The 24,893-nt window shown below is 42.7% G+C and overlaps 1 protein-coding gene and 1 pseudogene across 2 annotated transcripts in view; one reads left to right on the top strand and one right to left on the bottom strand.

The window, feature by feature from the left end:
- LOC142836622 (NEDD8-activating enzyme E1 catalytic subunit-like) overlaps positions 1–9,527 on the top strand; it is a 41,184-nt pseudogene extending 31,657 nt beyond the window's left edge.
- Ppm1l (protein phosphatase, Mg2+/Mn2+ dependent 1L) overlaps positions 1–24,893 on the bottom strand; it is a 207,390-nt gene that overhangs the window by 102,865 nt on the left and 79,632 nt on the right. The window lies entirely within an intron of this gene.

Raw genomic sequence — 24,893 nt, 5'->3', positions numbered from 1 at the left:
GAGCTCTGAAAACATCCAGATAGGTGACCGTGGCTTAGCAGGGGGCAGAGTAATCGAAGCCTCACAATTAATACGCAGTATCTCATCAGGTTCTCTTCCCAGATAACCCATTTAAAATCCTTTTCATGAAGTCAGATCATTAAAACCTGACACCAGAGGAATCGCTAAGAAAGCCCTAAGCAGGCCCCACTTCTCATTAATATAAATTAAATTCCAAGAGATGCATGGTTCTCCGCCCAACACTGTTGCTATTTATTGGATCTCCCTCTGACCTCCAAGCATCAGCTGTGAATAAGCCGTTGTTTGGATTCTGACTTTGCAGCTGCCTTTGAGAATAATGCACCTTGCCGTCTTCATTGTTCAGAATGGCTCCTGTTCAACAGATCACTCTGCACTTCATGCTTGGGGTCGTGTAAGATTCTGCATTGTAAAAGGGGAATAGGTGTGGCGGGAATGCAAGTCTGGCCCGTTATTCTTTGCTGAGGACTTTTGTTCCTCCAGTAAATGAAACAGGTATTGCTTTTTTTTTCTTCCTTCAAAAGTCAAGGCTAAAAGCTAAAATTCTTCATGTGATTCTCAAACATTAGGGATTATATGTAAGGTATGCCCTCTATATTAAAACATCACTGCTAGTCCAGCTTATGGACACTGATGGGTCTCATTAAATTACACCCAAGTTGAGTTTCCTAAAGTGGGGCCACCTATAAAATAAATTAGTAGTTATAAGAATAAAAAGAAAAGAGCCCCAAACTCATTTAAATTAAGCTGTGAAGAGTATAGCGCTGGTAAGTTCCAGGGCTTCAGTGGGCTGCTTAGAAAGCTTGCAGACGTGTTTGTTGCAGGGTTGGGAAGATGGCTCAGAAGGTAAAGGCACCTGCGCCAATCCTGAAGATCTTAGTTCGATCCCAGGGACCTACACGGCTGAAGACGAGAACCAACGCCCACAAGTTGTCCCTCTGATCTTCATGGTTACACTGTGACATGTGGACAACCACACGCATCACACATATACAAAGCACATGTTAAAAATATCTATTAATGATTAGCCTTAGCTCCCCGTTGGGATCAGAAAAATTAATTATAAAAATGAATTATACAACTTACTTAAAATGGTCTTTAAAAGTCTAGCAGATTTTTTATTTGGTTTTGTTTTAACAGGAATGAAGGTTGAAATGACTGAGAAACTCACAAAGTCAGGTTTGTACTTTGGGACCACAGACCAATCTATCTGGGCCATGGAGGAGGGGTAACCTGGGTCTTTATGACTTAGGCCTTCTGATGGGCCATGGAGGAGAGGTAACCTTGGTAACCTTGACTTAGGTGTTCTGATAGAAAAGTAACATCGACTTTCACCTTCATATTTTGACATCCAGACACTGGTTTGTGGAATCAGGAAAATGGCAGATGAGACTAAACAGCAAGTTCTGCTTGTTCATGTCCCAGAGATAGTACTGAATAAAAATGCAGAGTGAGCAATTCCAAATCCTAGCTGGAGGAAAGGCCCTCATTGTCTGTGTGTAGGAATATCTCAGAGACAGAAATATTTTTTTTTTTTTTTGGATTTTCGAGACAGGGTTTCTCTCTGGCTTTGGAGCCTGTCCTGGCACTAGCTCTTGTAGACCAGGCTGGTCTCGAACTCACAGAGATCCGCCTGCTTCTGCCTCCCGAGTGCTGGGATTAAAGGCGTGCGCCACCACCGCCCGGCTCTAACACTATTTTTTTAAAAAAAATATTTATTTATTATGTCTACAACATTCTGTCTGTGTGTATGTCTGCAGGCCAGCAGAGGGCACCAGACCCCATTACAGATGGTTGTGAGCCACCATGTGGTTGCTGGGAATTGAACTCAGGACCTTTGGAAGAGCAGGCAGTGCTCTTAACCGCTGAGCCACCTCTCCAGCCCCCACTATTTTTTAGCTGTGTAAACTTGTTGAGAAGTTCTAACTAAAGGTGCCTGGTTTTGACTTGATTTCATGCCATTAAAAATCTTATCCATTAAGCATTCCTCCAATAGTATTTCAGGAAACCCTAAAACATCCATGAAAACGGCCCTCTTCCTGTTTGAAGGCTTCTGTGCCAGATTAAACCATTTAAACCTGCATCGTGGTGTGGTTGGTAATTAGCTTTCAACGACCATCCAGCTAAAGCTCAACTCCTTGAGTTCACGGTTGTTTACTGGGGAATGGCTCCACAGTGATGATGCAAGCATTAGTCACTGAAGATCACTGTGAAGGGTGTTACCATCATCAGCTCCACAGGGTCGCTCCCATCCCAGGGACAGAGACACACAGAAGGTTAGTCTCTACTGTCTATGGAGAAGAAAAGAGGCCACTTGTCATTTCTTAAACGTCTTTGCTTCCCAATCTCCATTCCTTTGTAGTGAGGTTCAGGCATGCCCATTAGGTAGATGCCTGTACTCGCAGCAATTAGGGGGAGGAAGCAAGAAGATGACAACTCGCAATTAGGGGGAGGAAGCAAGAAGATGACAACTCGTGGTCATCCTTGTCCACACAGTGAGTTCAAGCCCATATGTAAGAACCCTGTCTCAAAAATAAATTTTTTTTAATGGTAAAGGAAAAGTTAAATAGATTCAGGACCCATGAGATCATTTAACACAGCACTATACAGCAATATATATTTATAGTTCTATGTGGATATATTTCCTATTTTAAAAGACAGGGAATGAACACATCTTGTTCCCTATCATGAAATACAACATCTCCTCACGAAGTTCAGCTAATTCGGTAGAGGAGTATCGTGTAGCAAGGAGCTTTAACAGCAGTGCTTCACAGCACAGACAATGACAAACCCATGTCCACGCTGTTAAGAAAAAAAAAAAACAAAACCAAGTCCATTGACAGCTTTTCTTTACCATCCCCCTGTACCCCTTCTGATATCCCACTTATGGTAGTGAATAAATGTACCTCATGGAACCTGTCAAATGCTTGCTCTTTGTTGTAGGTCAATTATAACTCAATGAGGTTGACCAAAATTCTAAAGCATGCATTTAAATAAAGTCCCAGGTCAAATGCTCTCAGACTGAATATCACTAGACTCAAAGGCAGCCACGGTCTGTCCGGTGCCAGCACATGAGTGATTAAGTACTGCCGCCCACACAGCGTCTGACATTTAATGAGGAAGCCGCGGGAAAGTAGAATGTGCTTCACACTATGATTAATATAGGATAACTATATTTAGTTCCTATTTGAACATTTCCCCTTCTCTCCCTACCCCTGAACCCTGCTGAGGACGTGGTAGAAATCCGACCGCTAAAAATCACCAAGTTTTGATGAATGAAATAGACGGGAACAAGACAGACCCTTCTAGGAAAAAATGAGCCTACCTCTCCCACTGTCATTTTTAAACCGGTTGTAGTTCAATTTAAAGTCAGATGACATAAGTAACCTCTGAGGGTGGCAGCAGAGTGAGCCGGGGATAGCAACGATGGGGCCTCTTCCTTCGTACGTTTTTATCTACAGTAGCGAGAACCATGTTCCTCCAGAGAGGAGTGTTCAAATCCCACCGCTAGAGATGAGCATACGTGACGGGACCATATTCGGAGACTGGGTATTCGGAGATATACTAAGTAACATCAGGCCATAGATGACTGTGGTGCGCTTAATTACAGAAGCCCTGGGAAATTAATACAATGCTTTCAAATTTTTATACGGTGTAACTATACTACCTACTCAAAAAGCAATCAAATTAAGGAAAACAAGTTCTGCTTTTTTTTTTTAAAAACAAATACAGTTGAACAATGGCCCTGAACCTATGACATAAATACCCATATTTTTCCTCAAAGCTTTGTCTATTCCTTCGTTTGCTCATTTATTCAAACTTAGCGCAGGCTCCACTCAGCACTGAATGCAGTTGTCTAGCCAAGATCCTGAAGAGCGCATGTCAGGTACTTTCTGTCCTTCGGGATTGTGTCTACCCAAGAAATAAACTTCTGGGAAAACATGGTAGCCACCAATCCTGAAGGCTCAAGTCCTGGGGAGTTAAGACCACCCTTTCAAGAGGTCCTTGGCCATGTATACACCATAGACGACCTTTGTCCTTCCCTTTACTCAAAGATTAATGATGTGGAATTCATGGCTATCACTTGATAGGTGTGTGGACACAATGGAGACAAAAGTCACCAGAGACTATAGTCATTAGGTGTACACATGACTCAAAATTCCACTACAAAGACTGAAAACAATAAATAAGCAATAGACAATACTTGGAATATAGGCAATTTCTGCAATGACTGTGAAAATGTGAACAAGACATGCGTGAGTCACACTGGAGGTCCCTCTGGCTTAGGAAGAGGGGAAGGGCATCTTAAAGTTATTTGGGAAAATACTATCCGAAACAGAGCCATGCACAGATCAGGCTGGGAACACTTCCTCACACTGTCCTCTCTTCTTCCCTGTCCTGGCTAGTTTTATGTCAAGGGAGTGGAGAGAGAGAGAAAATTAAGAAAAAATGGTAAAGAAAAAAGAGTGTCATCTCTTGGAACCAGGGCCTCTTATTGGTAACATATCATTTAACATGCATCTTCACATTAAAATTAAACATTTGCTTTCTCATTCCTATAATTTGCAGCATAATAGCACAGTACTCTTCAATACCTAATTATGAATATGCATTAATACTTTAAGATAGAAAACATTACCTCACAGAAGCCTATCTTTAAATGCTTCTGCAAAGCGGGGGAAATAAGAAACTGCTCTCTTTATTAAGAATTAGATGCAATCAAGTGTTTCAAAAATTACCAGGAAGTAAGACCAAGACTCACTGTCCCACTATGAAATAACACTGCGTTTCACTATACCCCTAGCCCTACCATCAATGATCTGAGAGGAGGCCCAGCCCAGGGCTTTGAGTTGGCCCTCCTCGGCATCGACACCGTCTATGCCTGCTGGAGTGTGTAAGGGTCCCATGGCCCCATGAGTGAGATAAATAATCTCTTAACTATATGAATCCTGAAGAAAACAGAGAACGCGACGGCAGGATAAGATCTGAAGGAGGTGGGGCTGGGGGAAGGTAGGAATAGGCACAAGGAAAACGTTTCTGCCTGCTCGAAATGCCCAAAGTCAACCTGACCTAGTCAACCGTTGATATTGGCACACTGGGAGTTGGTTTCAGCTAAAAACGGAGACAATTTAGAAGGTTTTATATTGCTCAAAGGGGTATGTGATAGAAACTTTAAATAACATGAATCTAAGTACAGATTCTGTGCTTTGGGAGAAAAAAACCCCACAAGACACGATTTCCCCAGGAATATGAAGTAGTTGGAAGACATATTTGAGAGTAGAACAGTTTGGACTGCTGCTAATCAAATAGCAATGAAAGCTCCCACTCCCCTGCAGTAAAACTTTATGATAAAACTCCATCCAGAGGATAGAAAAATGATGCTGCGTTTACTTTCCAGAATATGTACATTCCATGAGCACACATTCTTCTCCAAAGCACAGAACAGCCCCTTTCCAACAAGCTTGCTTGCCAAACCCTTCACCTTTAGTGATTTCTGAAAGATCTCATTTCCATTTTTCCAGTTTCATTGTATTCAGCCATAAACCTGAAAGTTCATATTTACTATTTGCTTCTGGACATAATCAAAATAACTAATATACATCATGGAGCACAGGGGTGAATGGAGGGAAGAAGGATTACAAAATTAAAAAAAAAACACCAAAAATCTCTCGTGCGTGCTCTCTCTTTTTCTCTTTCTCTTCAACAGATACACAGACAGAAGATGACCATTGGCACAGCAAGAAGGACCACACTAGGAACTGGTCATCTGGTATTTTGATCCTGAGCTTCCTAGCTTCTACAACTGAAATAAATAACACTCCCAGTGTGTGGTATTCCAGGCAGATGAATACGTCTCAATTGTAACCTTTGCAACAATGCTTTCACCCAGCCCAGTATTTGCTAAAGAGTGTCAATGTATGTGTGAACGGAATTACCCGTACGCAGTCCACACAGACCACAGTGGTAGCCTACCAAAGCAACTGGAGGTCAACATCCAAAAATAAAGGTAATTTTCATGAGGCAGACCTAACTGGAAAGCAAGAGAAAATTGCTGGATTGGATGAGATCAGGTATGTTCAGGATGACATAGCCAGAGACAGGAAGCTGCTACGTCGGAAATACACACTGATACCTAAGGCTCCTTAGCTGAAATGAGTATCACCCCCAGCTTGCCATAGCCTGGAAGTGGGAAAAACTCTACAGGTCGCAACTGTTAAATTTCTTTCAGGCCGAGGATGGAAAAGGTTCTCTGTTGAAAAGTAAGCTATCCAAACACCTTTTAATTGTGAACAGTTTTTACAGACCTGTACTAACCCACACGCTAAAGATAACTTTGGGGGCAATTACCTAGATCTAGGTCTCTGCAATGAAATTCCAGAAAGAAACTTTCAGACCGACAAAAAGGAAGCAAGGCATTGTCTGTGAGCAGGTTCCTGCAGAGTTAGTAGTTCCAGAAAGTGGCAGTGGCGTCTTTCTCTGTGGCCAGTTAGCAAATCCAGCCCTTTCCTCTGTGGTTCTCAGGCTATGATTAGTTGCCTAAGTGCAGAAGTCGCTCCCAAACCATAGAAAAATAGCAGTGGCTTTCTGTCACAGCCAGGCTCAGGCTGCGGCACTCAAAAGCAGTATGAAGTCTTTTCTCATTCTCTTCTGTGTCATTAGGGAAAATGGGACCACACCCTCCCAGCATGGTGCCTCAACCGCTATAGCTGTGCCCACAGAGAGCCCCCGCACTAAGTGGACTTCTGGTAAGTTGATGCAGGGTTGCCAAGTTTTCAGAGGCCCTGCTGCTTGCTAGGAAATCAATTCATCTCCATAAAAGATTCAGCGGTACCCGCCTAGAGGGATAATACAGCATCTGCAGCGATGTGCGGAGGACTTTCAGAGACCAGCTTCGGGCTCTGGCGAGAGGCACAGAGACATTGAAGCATCCTCCCATTGTATTTGCCAGTGTTCTGCTGTAAATCAGCTCGGCTCAGGAAGCAAGGCATGAGGGGCATAGAGAGCGCTGAAGTAATCGGGGTCTCCCTAAGTACCGATCTCGCCTTCCTGTTCCGAATCAAGCCGAGGCCAGCACTCTTTGTCCCCGTTCCATGCTACCAAGTGTGACGGGAAAATGCACACATGGACGTAAAACCAGAGTGGCTCCACAGGGTCCCTCCGAAGCCCTCAAACTCTGGAGCTCCCTTTACAAGCCATTTAAATAGGAAGCACTAACAGCAAGGGCGTTGATGTTAGATGCTCGACAACCGGTATTAGAGTTACTTTGAGTTGTTTGGGTCCGACGGCTATACTTCCAGCAACTCCAAAGCTGGGGGAATGCTCAGCCAGTGTTGAGATCTGGACTACAGACCCAGAAGCCAGGTAAAAGGCTTGATAGGTGGAGCAGGACGCCTGCTGTTCCAGCACTTGAAAGTCTGCGGCAAAGCAAGTGAGCTGCATCCACAGAGTTTTGATTCAAGGGAGAGATTGCCTCAGTAAGTAAGGTGGAGTATTAAAGGAAGATTCCTGATGCAAATCTCGTCTCTATGAGCACATGAATATGCCAGTACCCACGTGAACATGCATACATATATATGCACACCATATATACAAAATAAACGCGGTTTAATGTAAGTAAATGTCACCAATTAAACAGGTCCCCATACAATTTTTGTTTTCACACTTTCCCCAACAGGGTAAACAATATACCTTAATAATACTTCAGGACTAAGTTTCACACCAAATGGGAGGTGTAGAAGTGTAGTCTTTCTGACTCAAAGCGAAACGTGTAGAATGGGATAGCCAGTGTGAAGAACCCTTTTTTAAAAAGAGTGTCAAGAAAGAGAGAAGGAAAAAAATGTGGAAAGCTCACTCAGCCACTGTGCATATCCAGCATGGCCGTTACAAACACACAGACCCTGAGTTGGTGCTTCTTTGTCCTGGGTTTGGGTCCCAGTCACTAACTACGTGACCCAGACAAGTCTCCCTTTAACTCCATGCCAGGCACTAGGCTACGTGCATGCGGCCTTTCTTATTAAACACTGCATAGTGCCTGGCATGGAGTTGGACTAGCTGGGTCCTATTCCTCTCGAGAACCCCAACTAATATAAACAGTAAAACTCTGTAACCTTACTCCCATCAAATAACTTTACAATATCGGTAGAAGGGACATGAAATAATAAAACGGAAATGGGAGAACTAAATCAATTAACTCCACCCCATATCAGTAATCCTGTCTCTAAATAGAAGGTCTGATTCTAATAAAGAGTATAAACTGTCTGTTGACGGTGGGTGGGTAGACACTGGAGGCTGGAAGGGCTGCTGGGACTGTGAAAAAAAGTCCCTTGAGTGAGTGATCTTGACCCTTCACATGCCTGCATTTCGAAACAAGCATTGAATCACCTCGGTCTTGGTTAGATCCGTGTAGAGTTCTAGCCACTGGGGCGGGTGACTTAGAGTGCAGCTCCTGCGAAATCTGGCATTGTCTGGTTTTAGATAAAGACCCAGGCTGCAGTTGCTGTGGGGTTCCTAAACGATAGAGTTCCGAACTGCCACATCATCCCACATTTCAACAAGATTCAAGACTTTAGTGACACTTTCCACAGACAATTTCATATTATTGTACACGGCCTAGACTCTGTCATAGCCAGAAGAGAGATCAATGAAATATCTCTTCTAAATTATGAAGATGGTATGCCGGATCCCAGCTCCATTATTGTTTGGGTTAACGCGGAGGGGCTTATTGGGGTGCAGAAGCTTTTCAATTATCCCTTTGATAGATGGGAACAGGTTTTAAAGGAAATACCCAGCTGATTTTGCCTGGAATGACTACTTGTATTGAATGCACACTGAAACTTTATCCGACACAGGTTAACTTCCCCATGTATATCATTGCATCTATGTCCTGGCCACTAGAGGGGCTACAGTAGCCTAAAGAACAGCCTTCTGGAGATGGGGTACCATTAGATGGAGATGACCCTTAACATAGTGGATTTTCCATACGTCTGAAAGAAGATGTCACAACATAATATTAGAAGTCTTCGCTACAGACTCCTTCAAGGGGTAGTAAATTAAACATTCCTGTAGTACGTAGCTTCTCCAAATGCAGTCATTGCAATCAAGCGTTTTAAGACAGCCACAAGTACAAGCATCCTCTTGTTAATAAGCTTGCATCCAATGATGTAGACGGACTGTACACAGACACATTGAAGCAGAGAAAAAGGAAAACTGCCCCGCTTGTAACCAGCGTCCTCAAAACAATCAGTATTCCCTGTCAACTAAACTCCAAACGGTTCTAACCTTGAGTTCTAAGACTATCTCACCAATAGTGCTTCTCTGCAAATGAAGTTTCCAGCTACCACAGGCACATCAGAGGAGGAACTCAGGACACACCTACAGTCAGTAACGTCAACTGAAGAACACACAAATCTTTGCAAGTCGTTAAAAGAAATTGGGACTCAATGGACAAGTACTGGCTGCTGCTAACATCATCACAGCAGCCTGCGCTATTCAAACTTCATTTTACTTAAGATATATATATAGAGAGAGATAGAGAAATATATTTATTTAATTTATATATTTATATAAATTATTTACTTAAATATATATTTACAGATAGATGATAGATCGATAGATAGAGTCTTAGTTAGGGTTTCTATTTCTGTGATGAAACACCATAACCAAAAGGCAAGCTGGGGAGGAAAGGGTTTATTTGGCTGACACTTCAGCATTGCTGTTCATCACTGAAGGAAGTCAGGACAGGAACTCAAACAGGGCAGGAAGCTGGAGGCAGGACCTGATGCCGAAGTCATGGAGGGGAGCTGCTTACTGGCCTGCTTCCCATGGCTTGCTCAACCTTCTTCTTATAGAACCCAGGACCAGTAGCCCAGGGATGGCACCACCCACCATGGGCTGAGCCCTCCCTGACTGATGGCTAAATGAGAAAACGCCTTACAGCTGGATGTTCATTAGTACTATGATGACAACGAGGCCCGGAGAGAAGAAAGACTGCGAGCAAACGCACTGCTTCATCAAAGCAAGACGAGCGCCGTCGCTTGTGTGAGTCTGTGATTACGGTCAAAGAACGGAGTCTTCAGCTTGCATATGAGCACACACGTGTATGAAAATGTATCCTTAAATGGAAATGAAGAATTAAGTTTTAAGAGCATTAAATATTACAACATGACATCTAGAGTCTATCAAACACAGGCCGTTTATTCATTACTACTCATATAATTGCGGCTATCCAAACGTGTATTAATTATTCCAGAGTTTAATTTGTCCACTGTAATTTGTAGACAGTATTATGGCTTAATGCCTGTGCGTGAAAATAGAAAACATTTGTCTTTATTTGCCATGCCACAAAGGCCAATATGCACAATTTTAAACCTTTGCTGTTAAATTTATGTTTAGACAGTCATCACTATTTTGCAAAATTTATTAATAAAAATTGTACGTTGTCAAAATAAAACCCAAAATGGCTTAAAAGAATGACAGTGTTTATTGTGTTCATGAATCTGTGGTCTGAACAGGGACTCAAGACAGTTTACGCCTGCTCCACTCCAAGACAGCTGGGCCTCCTCCTAAGCTGCAGCTGGGAAATCATGTGATCTCTTGCTCACTAACCAATAGACTTGTCCCCAAAGCCAGGAACATAGCTGGGGACCAGAACAGCTGGGCTCCTCTGCCATTCTCCTGCCATCTTTCCCTAGGATCTATCCTACGCGTAGATTCGGAGTGCCTGGACTCCGCGCTCCGCCATGAGTTTTCCACTGCTGTAAAAGGTTCTTAAGACACGTTACAAATCATAGAAAGGGCCCAGTGAGATGGCTCAGTGGGTAAAAGGACCTGTCGCCATGCCTGGAGGCCTGAATTCAATCCTGGAGACCTACCTGGAAGAAGGGAACTAGCTCTGACGAGTGGCAGGCTCTGTGGTAGAGTGCTCCTCCCACTAGGAAATAAATAAATGCAAATTTTTTCCCAAAGGAAAGCTTTATTATTGCTCATCTTGCCTTCAGCCCACAGTCAGCTGAAGTGATGCTCTGGACCCACGTCAAAGCTTATCTCAAAGGAGATGATGACAGACAAAGCTATTTATGTCGTTGAATTGGGGAGGGGTGAAAACAAGGAAGAAGTTGGGGTCCTGATATCCCCTTAAGGCGCACTCTCTTAGTGACGGGGCTTCTTCCTGTCACTGCCTCTCACAGCCGAGCCACAGGTGGGCCAAGAAGCCTGTGACACACGGTTCTTTAGGGATACTTATTTCTAAAAACCATAAAGGAAACGAGGCCCGAGAGGAAGTGGCGTTGCCTTTTATGGTGTCTCTGAAGAACTGGCATCCTTTCCATCCCTCTACGTTCCATTGGTTCACCTGGGTTTAAGGAACGGGAACACGAACTCCCACTCCTCAATGGAGGCGTGTGAAGTCACACTGCAAGAAGTTACAGGTCAAACAGGATGTGTACGGGTGGGACCAATGTTGGACCAATGTTGGAAAATATGATCGGCCGCGGGTACCTTACTTTTCATAGTATACTGATGAGGTTTTTGATTAAATATCATAGGAACCAATTTTGGCAGGCTAACAGGAATTTTCTTATTTTTTTATTTTATTTTTTTTAATGTATTGAGGACTATAAAGCTTGAAAGAAAAGGTGGAAGACTGATCTAGATGTCACCAATAATAAGAGAACAAACTGTCAGTCTCTGGGCCGTGCCCTCACACTCTGAGGTCTCAAGTCTGACCCCTTCGGAAAACGAGGTCTGCCGTCCACGGAAGCTCATAGAGCACAGGTTTCATTTCAAATAAGAGGCTATCCTAGGCTATAAGAGACTCTGTCTCAAAGAAATATTTTCTAAAATAAAAAAATCTAATATAATTTCAAGAGAAAAAAAACAACAACAACACATGAACCAATAATATCCAAGGATTTTTACTCTGGGTGTCTGGATGCTATCAATATTCTCCCTAAATCCCTCTCTAAAACACAATGCTTTAATATTTGCCCCCTAAGCCTGACAGCGAACATCCAAGATTCACACTTCTGAAATCACTGAGTGCTTGCTGACAGTTGGCTTCAGTGCACACTAAAAGCCCTTATCAACTTTCAACACGGAAGGAGGATCTCAGTTTGGGCAGTGACTTATCTCTCTGGGAAGACTGTCCTGAGTCTGATGGGAAAAGATCTACCTTGCACAGAACACAGCGTCAGTATTAAGGATCAGATGAGAACAATGAATAACTGGAAAAGAGACGCTTCAACTCAAACACAGAAGGGAACATTTCCTAATCAGTAGTCACCTTCTGACTTTGTTATAGAATCTACAAGAACCTCGGGGAAAGGGGAATGCTAATAAAATGATTCGGAACAACAACTAAACGTAAAACACTCTTCATACTGTAAGGAAAAATGGGTTTGGAGGGAAGGAGACAAGAAAAGAAACAGCTAAGGGCTACGGGGCCTGTTGACTCGCAGTGAGTCATTACATCTTAGAACTGGAAGCGACCTTAAGGTAGAAGCCACCATTTCACACCAACTCAAAAGCTATCCTGGGAGGATCAGAGAATCTGCAACCCCTTTTAGATAAGTGTTAATACAGACAAACAGAGAGGTAGGTAGGGAAGAAGGACAGGGCAAAGGAAGAAGGGAATGCTTCCCAGTCAGCCAGTCCCCAGTCCGTGCAAAGAGTGTGAAACAGTGAGCTCAAAAAACTAAAGACCAAACTGTGCCCAACTTTAAAAAGACATCTGCAAGCTGATCTAACAGGGGAGAATTATTAGTATATTTACTAATATACTTTAGATGGACAGTTCTTAGTTCAGCCACCAAATGAATACGTTTCAAAGATCCCCTCTCTGCCTTTACAGCTCTGTCTCTCAGCTCTTCCATCACTTAGAGTGGAGAGCAGCCAATCCCCGCCTAGAACAGAACACTTGTTGTGCATAAGGACTTCTGTGAACCATCTCAACCTTCCACCCTGTTCTTCTTCAGTAGCTCAGCTATGTCCCTTCAATCTCTTCCTCTTTAGTTTTTAGGTACGACCTTTACATGATTCTCGATTCTTTCAAACTACTGTCTCTTCCTACTCACGTTCAAATCCTACACAAATAGACTGAAGCAGTGCCAAATATAAGAAAATTATCTGTAAAAGTATAATAGCAGACTCTAAAAATGAATATATATGTATATAATGAATAATAAAAATGAATATATATATGCGCATTTGCATTGCTGGACTGAAATGGGAATAAAAATTTCAAAGGATCCTAAAACAGATCTTTGGATTTCAAGTCAACTACTTTGAAGTTGTGTATTTAAACGTTCAGATTTTGGATCCTATCAAAAGGTCATATTATTTAATTTCTGAGAAATTGCAGATACATGCTCAGTAAACTAGAAAGGTCCCACTTCTCTACCAAGATTTAAAAAGAAATCTTTCCCACAGCTGCCCTTGTTTCTAAAATTATTAATTCAGGATTTGCCAAAGGCTAAAACCATGCTTCCACATTTAAGTGAAACGTTACAGAAGAGGAATTTAAATAATCCTCCATTAATTACTCTGTTTTCAAAATTTTTATGTAAAAACCTCTCTTCTGTGGGAGGCCTTCAGTAGGTCTAATTACCAGCTTCAGAACAGCCAGTTATAATTATAAGACTTCAGATTCAAAGTTGTTAAAGCCAGCCGTCCGAACCATAGCAAAGCAATGACCATGAACCATTAAAGGTCATTGTTGACCACAGAGGCACAGTGATGTCCCCACCACTTCGTCTGGCTCTCAGCTTACTGTGACATCTTCAGTTCTTGATTTACTACAGATTACTACACTCTACAAGTCCCAAAGCAAGTAGCTCTTAATATATCGGCTTTTTGAAAACATATAATAAAATAAAATCTGGCGTCTCTACTGTGAACTAAACAATCTTGTCATGGTGTTGCTGTATTCTTGGAGGCCATTTGGAGGTCAGTCGTTTCCTTCTTCTGTTTGGAAAGGAAGAGGGGAAGAGTTTCCAAGGACAGAAGAGCTGCCACCACCGCCACCGCCACCCTCGAATTTGTGGTTTGCCTTCATAAGATTTGGCATCATCCTCGTCTAGAAAGAGAGGCAGGAGGAACTAGAAATATAAGCCCTCTCCTGAAAGCAATGCCAAATTGTGCCGCCACGGAGATAGATGTCGAGAGGACCACATTAACAGCAGGTGGTGAAGGGGCACAGTAGTCAGGACAGCATGAGACTCCACAACGGTGGACAAGCCAAAGCCCTCCAGCCGCAAAGCCTGCGGCCCACGTCAAGGCTTCTAAGATCTAAGCAGCTGCACTCTTGACAGCTGTCTTAGAACAGAACATTTTTCCACAGCCGATCATGTTCACAATTATTTGACTTTTATTCGTTGATTTTTGTCAACTTTGATACAGGATCTTATGTATCCCCAACCGGTCTCCAGTTGGCTATGTAGCGGTGGATGACCTTAAACTTCTGATCCTCCTGCCTCAACATCCTAAATGCAGGGCTTATAGGTGTGTGCCACCATGCCTATTTTAAACATCTTTCGAGGGCAGGAAATGAGCCCAGTTTACACACACACACAGACACACACACACACAGACACACACACACAGACACACACACACAGACACACACATACACACACACTCACACACACACACAGACACACACACACTCACACACACACAGAGACACACACACACTCACACACACACAGAGACACACACACACACACACACACACAGAAGAGGGCAGGAACTATGAGAAACCATAAGTGAAAGCATGAGAACTATCAAAAAATTGAAATTCTATTTTCATGACCCTAACATTGCTCCTCACATCCCGCTACCGCTAAAATCACAGGCCATATAACCAATGGGTCTTACAGTCCAAGACAAACAAGAGCTCTATCTTGGAAATGAAATTTGAAACTTCGATAGACACAAAACACCATAGATACTATTAAAACGAGGCTGAAAAGAAGTTTAAGATGTGCCTGACATATAGTTGCTATTTTTAATAACTAGATGCTTTTACAAGCCAGGTCAAAGTTGAACAGACGGGGACAATGGGCAGAGTATGTGAGTGTGAAATTTACAAAAGAGAACGTCTGTTTATCGCTGCTATTGATGCAGTTGTAATTTCACACTCCTGCCTTTACCCTAAGGGTCCTGACAATGCACTAACTAGTTTAGGCTGGAGAAAAAAAACAGAAAGGAAAGCATGTTTGCCCCACATACCACCCGTCCACACTACCAGCACGCGCTTGTTAAAGCCCCTTCCACACTTTGTTCTACTGGATGAGGGAATCAAGGACAGACACAGGTGGCCCGGAACAGCTGTGAAGGCGGCCCAACACAGAGCCACAAAATCCCTCAAAATCCAATTTCTGCTCCTGCCGCTGTTTGAAGCTTGCTGGTGTTGGCAGGCACCGTCCTGCTGTGACGTCAAAAGGCAGAGGTAGAAAGTGAAGAGGAGCTGAGATACAAAGCCCAGATTCCAAGCATGAGGCTCCAGCATGGCTTCTGATCAAAACACATTTCCAGAACTAGTTAGATAATAGACATACCCCAAGAACCAGGAGGTGGACCGTGACGTTTGAGAGCCATGGCAGGCACCTGACCAGTGAGGAAATGGGACCTCGTTTCATTGAGGCAGCCGTGTTTGTCCCCAGCTCTCAGATTTCTCAGTGCTGGGTGCAAGTTTCTCTTCCGGAAAAGCAAACGTTAATCATCAAATTAAATATGTTTGATTCAAAGTACAGAGAACGCGGTGGTACCTGTGAGGCATGACGAAAGAGCAGAATTCTGTGTTCTGAAACACGCAGTCCAGCTTCGTCCACTCTCCTAGAACAGTATTTACATCAGAAATAAGTCAATCCCTCTTCTCCCAAATTTCAGGGGAGGCCCTGAAACCTGACCCCATTCCTTAGGGTTCCCCCTGAGGAATCTTGGCAGGATATCCTAAGACAAGCCATAGTCCTAGAAGTCAGTTTTTATCTGCTGCCAGGCACCCCTCACCATAGGATAAACACCAGGACCTTCCTTCGTCAACAGTGGAACAGAAAGACTAGGCAGTGGGTACCACCTGCATATCTTCTGAAGAAGACAGGTCTCCAGCCCCTTTTGAAAATGTCGCATATGAAGCATGCTCACTTTGCTGCACAGTTTTGTAACAACTTGACACAGGCGCGAGTCAATAGAGAGGAAGGATCCTCAATTGAGGAAATGCCTCCATGCGATGAGCTGTAGGCAAGCCTGTGAGGTATTGTCTTAATTGGTGATTGATGGGGGAGGGTGGTGCCATCCCTAGGCTGGCGGTCCTGGTTTCTTTAGGGAAGCTGGCTGAGCAAGCCAGCAGAAGCGAGTCAGTAAGCAGCTCCCCTCCAAGGCTCTGCATCAGCGCCTGCTTCCAGCTCCTGCCCTGCTTGAGTTCCTGCCCTGGCTTCCTTCAGTGATGAAGAGTGCTGTGGCGTGTAAGCTGAATAAACCCTTTCCTCCCTGAGTTGCTCTTTTGGTCACAGAGTTTCGTCACAGCCATAGAAACCCTAACGAGGCCACTCTGGCACGCACAGCTAGGTTACAGAGGATGAAGACAGCATGCCCGCTCCAGTCCCTCAGTAGTGGAAGCTGATCAAACATGCATGCTTCCTCATGGCCTGCTCACAGACCAGCCTACTCTTTCAAAATGGTCCTTTTCTTCCCCTCAGGGAGCAAACTGCGATCCTGCATGGAATCAAATGGTTTGGGTTATTTAAGCCGAATTTTGATAATGTTTTATAATATATAATATATAACGTGATATAATTATATAATGTCATATTATTATATATAAGGTAATAATATATTATTACATATAAGGTAATAATATGACATTATATAATTATATCACATTATATATGATTATATCATATTATACCACATTATACTTTATAATTATATAAGTATATAACATGTAATGTGTTATTATGTTATCACATATAATGACATATTTTATGTTATATATATATTAATTTATATATATAAACTACACACATATGTATATGTAGGTTTTTTATTTTCTTTTTATCAGGACAAAATTTTCACAACTCATAAGGGAGAAAGATAGGAGGGGAAAAGATGAGAGATGTCAAGAAAAGTTGTCTGCAGAGTAATAATATTTTAATAGCATCTTAACAGCACAGGAGAGAGAAGAAAACCCAGTTGAGGGCTGTGTATGCGTCCTTAAATCCGAGATAAAGGAATAGAAATATAAACAGCTTAGCAGGTCTCTTTGTCCTGATGCAAAGACAGAATATAGACCCGATTCTAGGCCGAAGTATCAGATAAGAACCTGACTTAAGATTTTGGCTGTGTCAATTATAAGGTTATGGGTACTCTTAAGTGTTCATTAAAAATTCAAAACGACCAAACAGTTTCCAGTAACTGCATATTATTTGCTGATTGCCTTTCTTCTCAGTTCATTACGAAGTTGTAAATTGATTCTAAAGAATATAAAAGGCACTAAAAGAAGGCTCTTGTTTGAGTCTCGAAATTACCCTGAGTGACTATGAATTAGAAAAAGAGAGGTAATCAAATGTCCTATCAATTGTTCAGAACATCTCCCGAATAAAGATACGGAACCTAGACTATAAAGGGGCTAACTATTGGCCTTGAGAGAGACGGGTCACAGCTTGTTAACACAGTATCATAAAAATCACATTTTGTAAGAGATCTTGAAAATTATTCGAGGCTGCAAAACTCCAAAGGCATTTGATGCCTCTATTACATGATATATATCATCGTCATCTGAAATACTAAGAATTAAGTAGTAAATACGCAGCAATTCTAAAGGAAATATACGGATGCCATGAAGTGTGGAACTGAAGCACGATTAATAAAAGCTCAGGGTCAGAAATTGGGGTTCAACCTGAAGATCTGAAAAGCAAAACAGCCAGCCACTGGCTCTTACCTCGACCTCAATCTGAAATGGCGATCCTGCCTTCAGGAATCTCAGAATGAAACTGTGTCTGGGAGATGTCTCCCCGCATCTTATGTTCCTTTCTAGAGTTGGGATTAAAGGCGCGCACCACTGGGATTAAAGGCATGCACCACCTGGTTTCTATGGCAACTAGTGTGGCTACTGGGATTAAAGGTGTGTGTTACCATAACCTGGTCTGTAAGGCTGACCAGTGGGGCTGTTTTACTCTCAGATCTTCAGCCGGTCTTTATTTATTAAAATACAGTTGAAATGCCACTACATGGGTCTTTTGAAGAAAAGAGAATATTATTGTAAAGCTCTGTCCTGTTTTTCTAGAGCCAGGCTTCAGTAGGCAGAGTTGAACAAACAGCTCCAGGGGCCCTAATTTATAAACCTAGTATGTGGGACCACCCCATCAGTATTGGAGCCCAGGGTGCCGTTGCATGGCCATTCAATTTACTATCAAAGACAGAGAGGAGATTTTATAAGCAGGGTAGGGGGGCTTGCTGTGTTAAAATTCAGATGCATTTTATCCAGGTATCTAAGCATGGTGGGTAGGGGGTGTGGGGTGGGAGGTGTATCTTCTTATTTTTTGAAGGAAGATAAAAAAAAGCCACCAGCGGTTTTCACTCAAAACAGGCTTACTGAGTCTGTAAGTTGATCTTATTGAGTAAGATCAAATGGCATGGGGACATTCTGTGCATAAGAGAGACACCAAAACACATTTTTAGGAAAAAATGCAATTGTCCTCCACTAACTCTGGATACCAAGATACACATTTAATATTACCAATTTGTTTAGTAATTCACTACGAATCCACTGTGTAATAAATAGGTATCTGTAATCACTATTAATGAGTCCATATAACTCACTGAAATAAAGAATTAACTAAAGTGTATTAATTTGATAAGCCTATATCACTCACTCAAAAGAACTGACTGCTTAAATCTGGAAATCTGACAGAGGATACATTTGGCAGAACTAAATTCAAATGGAGAGCCACGATTTTAGAACTAACTGAAAGGGACTAGTGACTGCATCAGCCATGGGCATTAATTTGAAAATGGCTTCAGGCTAGGCAGTCTTGTAATGCTGTCTTTAAGGTCAACAACGAAGTACCCCTTTGACTTTCCTTCCTATTGCCTACCACTACCTCAGAGATGCAGAGCGCCCTCTAGGGTTGGGTGCAGTCGTTCAGGTGTCCCCTCCATCACAGCCTTTATGGTCTCTTCAAGGAGTCAAAGGCTCCCTCATCTGTCACTGCACTGAAGCCACTTTAGGGCCTCTTACTGGCCTTTGCAAAGGAGCTCAGCTCCCGCTTCCTGATACTCAACACCAAGGCTGGATGCGTCTGAATGAGTGACACCAATAAGCAGCATGAGAGAACTTTTGAAATTTGATTTTCAAAAACCCTTCCTTGGCAAGTTTTCAGTAACTTGTATAAACTTTATTTATGAGTTGTCTCCATCTGCAGATACTACCTGGGAGATTACAGTGTTGGCGTAGTTTGCCTACATGACACTGGGGACAAAAGCCATAGTGACAAAGCATTCTACCATTGAGGTACATGCCTCAAGTTTGGACACCAGCTAGATTCAAGCTCAGTTATTCAATCATTAACGTGCATATGTGTGTCCGGTGTCTTCTTCCACGATGCTCAACTTGATGTGTACTAAGGCAGGTTCTCGCTGAATCGGAGCTCTCCAATCCCACCTAGTCTTGCAAGGCACTCAGCCACCGAAACCCATATTTTTTAATTCATGGCCAATTTTCCTACCTTCTCACAAAGTCTACATTCATATTAATATAGGGCCTGTGGTGAAACATGCGATATCGTCCCAGCACTGAGGAGACTAAGGTAGAACAGCAAGTCTGAGGTCAGCCTGGTCAACGATGAGAAAACAACAACAAAACCAAATGAATTTGATACTTTAAGGCTTCTACAATCTCCTATGCTTTACTTCCTGTTGCAAATAATGCGTTCTGTCTAAAGCCCCATAGAAATCAAGCCTTAGCTCTGGGAGATGCAAGTATCTGTAGGACATTTCCTTTTTATCTTACTTGTCCATGTATGTCTGGGACCTGATGGAAAGTAGATGCTCAAACACCACATCTGCCAAAGGAACTGACGGAGATTTGAAACCAGCTCTGCCTGAAAGGAGATAACGGGATTGCTGTGGGAGTCTACCTTTGATTTAAATCTCCCTTCACAGAGCGGTCAGGAAGACAAATGAGATTCCCAGCTCTCTTTGGGAGTTGAATATTTAAAGAGAGTCTGCAGGACCCTGGCAGTTCAGTGAGAAGGGTAGCCAATCTAATAAACTATTCTGCATTAGGAAAGAGATTCTTTGGTGTTCAGGAGATATATGGACACAGCCAGAACCAGTTTCTTTATGTACCCAAGGGTGGCTCATCTATCTACACTCTCCCGGCTCATCCAACCGTCTTGGCTAAGCAGTTGAGTTAGCTAACTTGCTCCTGAAGAGGTGTTCTTAGCCAGGTTCACAGATCCAAAAGGGGCTTTGTAGAGGGACATGCTTAACATCTGGAATTGCGTGCTTAGCATCTGGAACAGCGGTATCGAGAATGGTGAGCTATGAGGGTCCTGGACAGGATGGTTAGAACAGGCTCGAGCTGGGGGATGACTCTGTGGGTAAAGCACTGCTGGGCAAGCATGCGGACCTGAGCTCGGATCCTCGGCACCCATGTACAAAGTCATGCCCAGTGACACGTGCCTGAAACTGTAGCCCTAGAAAGGTAAGACAGTAATTCTGCAGTCACTGGCTAGTTCCTCTAGCCAACTGGTGAGCTCCTTGTCTCAAACTATAATGTTAGGAGTGAAAGAAGACCCCTGAATCGATCTCTGTCCACAGGCATGCATGTGCTCACAAAGTGCACACACATGTACACCATCCTCCTCTGGCCATGTGTATACACACGTGCAAATTTACACACACACACACCATTCTCTGGCCATGTGTATATGTGGGTGCAAACTTAGACACACACACACACACACACACACACCATTCTCCTCTGGCCATGTGTATACACACGTGCAAATTTACACACACACACCATTCTCTGGCCATGTGTATATGTGGGTGCAAACTTAGACACACACACACACACACACACACATACACACACACACACACACACATACACACACACACACCATTCTCCTCTGGCCATGTGTATACATGGATACAGACATATACAAACACACACACACACAAATTTTTACTTTAATGTGTACTATTTACTTAAAATAAAACTATTCTAATTTATACTTATCATAAATTGACAAAACACTCAACACATGAAACTATGACGGGGAAAGTGGAAGAATGAAAGTCACTAAGGTATTTGGTGGAGGAGAGTGTCTATGAAAAGCTAGCAAATGGATATACCAAGTGTCAATCAAAATTAGATGTGTGTCCTCTGGCTGTGTAACGATCTGTCTGATATGTGTTTCTTAGAAAGCAACAGCTTGTCCTCATTTCTTTTTTCTGCTAGGCAGATCTATAATTTGTAATAAATTGGAAGGAAAATTAAAGCAAGAGGTCTTTTTTTCCAAGTGTTTTTAATAGTCATTTCATTTCTGTTGCTATCTCACTTATTCTGTTTTTGTTATTACTCTCCTGAATATGACCGACCATTCTGGCCTATAATCATTCCCAAGCACTGAGACTGGTTTGTGGATTTGGCAGAATATTAGGGTTTCAAAATTCTGTATGTGCATGTGCATGTATGCACACATGTGTGCACAAGTGTGTGGGTGCAAGCACATGGGCGTGTGTGTGTGTGTGTGTGTGCATGAGCACATGTACACTCAGGAAGGATCTGGGGGTGGACACAGATACAAAACTTCCTGTGAGTCTTTTAGGGAAAAATGCCCCACTAAATAGGACCCAAAGCAAGGAAGTGATCGGCTATCTCAAATACGAAAGAAAGGAGGTGATTGGCTATCTCAAATATAAAAGAAAGGAGGTGATTGGCTATCTCAAATATGAACACAAGGAGGTGATTGGCTACCTCAAATATGAAAGAAAGGAGGTGATTGGCTATCTCAAATATGAACACAAGGAGGTGATTGGCTATTTCAAATATGAAAGCTGGCCCCTCTACCAAAAGCTTCCCTCCTACCACTAAGCCAAAGTGTACCTATCTCCACGCGTCCTCAGCACCTTACATGTTTTACAATAGTCACTTGTGCTACACTGATGCTGTCTTAGAATTTAAGGATCACCCAAGCCAGATTTGGTCAGTCATCTACTTAAAAGTTAAGCCAAAAGTAAAAGGCAAGGAAAAGAGACTTATTCAATGCACCACCTGGAAGAGATCCAGTAAACTCCCATGATTGTGGGATGCCCTTTTGTTTATGTGTTCCTTTTATTGGCTAATGAATAAAGCTGTTTTGGTCAATGGCTTAGCAGAGCAAAGGCAGGTGGGAAATCCGAACAAAGATATATAGAGTAGGTGGAGTCAAAGGAGATGCCATGTAGCTGCCGAAGGAGACAGTGTTCGCCGAATCCTTGCCAGTAAGCCACAGCCTCATGCCCATACATAGATTAATAGAAATGGGTTAATTCAAGGTGTAAGAGCTAGCTAGAAATATGCCTGAGCCATTGGCCAAAGAGTGTTGTAATTAATATAATTTCTGTTGGGTCTGAGCAATCGGGAAATGAATGAGCAGTCTTTTACTACAAAAGAAAAAAATCAGTCTCCATTTACACTCCAAGTATGTCTTCAACTCTAGGGTTCTAGGGTGAGATTTAATTTTAAACAGAGGATCAGGGATATGCACTTGTAAGCGATATCCACCCACCACTGACCCATCACTGCCTGGGCTTCAGCCTCATCCTGTGAGGTGTTCTGAGCTGTCAGAACTGTGAAGTCTCTTCCCTAGAGACACGTTTCCCTCTGACCTGTCCCTTTCCCTCCCAGAGCAGAATGTTCTTGCGGAAATTCCCATCTGTTTGGAGTCAGTCGTTCCAATCACCTGACAGTCACCCTGAGAGACTGAGTCCCTTTAGAATATCTTCATTTCTGCCACACCAGTTAGAAGAGTTGATCACATGCATTTTGCTAGCTGTTCAATGACTGAATCAAAAGGGGCTCCCTCAACTGAAGAATGGATAAAGAAAATGTGGTACGTTTACACAATAGAGCAGTACACAGCAGAAAAAAATGGCATCTTGAAATTTGCAGGCAAATGGCTAGAGCTAGAAAACATCATATTGAGTGAGGTAACACCCAGACCCAGAAAGACACATATCATATGTACTCACTCATAAGTGGCTTTAAGACATAAAGCAAAAGCAAAAACAAACAAACAAACAAAAAACAGCCTACAGTTCGTTGTAATTTGCTGGCCTGATCTGTCACCTGGGTTCCCTGTTCCCTGTCCCTTTAAAAGATAAGCTCTGCTCACTCTCAACCTCCCCCCACTTCCTCAAGCTGATCTCCTGTCTCCTCCGCAGCCTCCCTTCTTCTAGAGTGGCACCTTCTACCTCTCTCCTTTCTCCCCATTCCCCTCCTTTTACCCTTCCTCTCTCCCTCTATAACCCACTAAATAAATTCTATACACCCCCAAAAAGGGGGCTCATGTAAACATTCCAGAGAGTTCCAGGCATTTCTTTGAGGAAGTCTTTGAGGAAGTCATCTTCAGTTATCCTAAGGAAGCTTTAATCAAGCCAGTCTGGTTTCAGGTTACATTTTTTTTTTTTCTCTCCATGTTTGGGGACAAAAGAATTTGGTTTTATTTCTATTTCTAAAAATAAAATATTAAAAGTGCTTGGGAGCATGTACAATACCAATAGTCATTCTTCTTCATCTTCATTTCTATCTATCACCACCACCAACATCATCATCAGAGGAAGAGGAGGAGGAGGAGGAGTAACATCCCCACATATGCCATGGCAAATCCCTAACTCCTGGGAACGTGGTTCCTGGTATTGGAACAGGATTCAGATGTGATGAACTAAAAGGTTTTAAATTCTCTTCCTGGGTCATCTCAATGACCCAAGACACCTATGGGGGCACAGGGCCCTAATACTACAGAGGCAAGAATAATGGTACCTGGACTGGTACAATCCTATATCCACATTCACACATCAATAATCCAAATAGTTTGGAGGTTAAAGCAAGAGAATTGCAAGTTACAAGCCAGCCTAGACTATGTAACAAGTTGCAGGCCAGCCTGGGCTACATAACAAGTTGCAGGCCAGTCTGGGCTAATAACAAGTTGCAGGCCAGCATGGCTTATAAAGCCAGACTCTGTCTCAATGAAACAAAACAAAAAAAATGTCAACTTCAGAAGAATGGAAACAGAAACTGCAGCAATGCCATTGCTGGAAGGGAAGCTATGAGCCAAGGAATGCAGGCAGCTTCTAGAAGCTGGAAGGCAAGAAGTAAATTCTCCTCTAGATCTTTCAAAGGGATCACCAACTAGCCTTGTGAAGGCCATTTTCAGAAGCATCATCTTCAAAACTGTAACAATAAGCTTGTGCCATTTGTAATTTATTAAGTAACAGTAGGAAACATTATAATCAATACAGTGGGCATGGTGGTGGATGCCTATCATCCCATAACAGGAGCAGGAGGTCATCAGTTCAAGACCAGCTTGGGTTAGACTGCAAGACCCTTTCTCAAAAGAAATAGAAAGGAAAGAGGGAAGGGAAGGGGGGAGGGGAGAGTTGGAGAGGGGAAAGGAAGGGAAGGAAGATCACAGACTACGGAAGGAGCTCATTACATTTAAAACGGCTTTGAATGTTTGTTATCTGTCCTAAAGTAGAGGTCATGCACTTCTTCATATACATGACACAAAAGAATAAAAAAGCAAAACGAGTAAGTGTGTCTGGAAGCAAGACTGATAGATGGGGAAAACAATCAGGGCTGGAAAGATGGCTCGATGGGTAAAGGGCTT

The sequence above is a fragment of the Microtus pennsylvanicus genome, chromosome 16, assembly GCF_037038515.1.
Source record: "Microtus pennsylvanicus isolate mMicPen1 chromosome 16, mMicPen1.hap1, whole genome shotgun sequence".
Lineage (NCBI taxonomy): Eukaryota > Metazoa > Chordata > Mammalia > Rodentia > Cricetidae > Microtus > Microtus pennsylvanicus.
Note: the sequence above shows the minus strand (reverse complement) of the source record. Positions and strands in the feature narration are given on the sequence as shown.